Raw genomic sequence first — 339 nt, 5'->3', positions numbered from 1 at the left:
GAGGACGACGTGTCTGCTGGCTGTCGTTAATGGAAACCCTTTATATACGGCTCCTGTGCAGGGCGTGGCCTTCGACTAGTAAATGTTCACGCACCCGAAAGTACCAGATCGCATGGATGTATTTCCTCAGTTTTTGAGAAATAAATTCGTTGATTTTTGTTTTTTTGTATTTTTTGTATGACTCAGAGAAAGTGAAGTAAACCTTTACAGACGTGAATGCAAGACGTAAATGGAATCAAATAAATCTGTTTTCGACAATGAGTCATTCTCTCATATTAACATTTAAGTGCCATATAAGATGAAAAGTCACAAATTAATTTTAGTAAGTTATTGAAGGGA

At 36.9% G+C, this 339-nt stretch overlaps 1 protein-coding gene across 1 annotated transcript in view; it reads right to left on the bottom strand.

Moving 5' to 3' along the window:
- LOC119590443 overlaps window positions 1-339 on the bottom strand; it is a 4817-nt gene that overhangs the window by 934 nt on the left and 3544 nt on the right.

The sequence above is a fragment of the Penaeus monodon genome, chromosome 27 (genome assembly GCF_015228065.2).
Source record: "Penaeus monodon isolate SGIC_2016 chromosome 27, NSTDA_Pmon_1, whole genome shotgun sequence".
Lineage (NCBI taxonomy): Eukaryota > Metazoa > Arthropoda > Malacostraca > Decapoda > Penaeidae > Penaeus > Penaeus monodon.
This window is presented reverse-complemented; position numbering and strand designations above follow the sequence as displayed.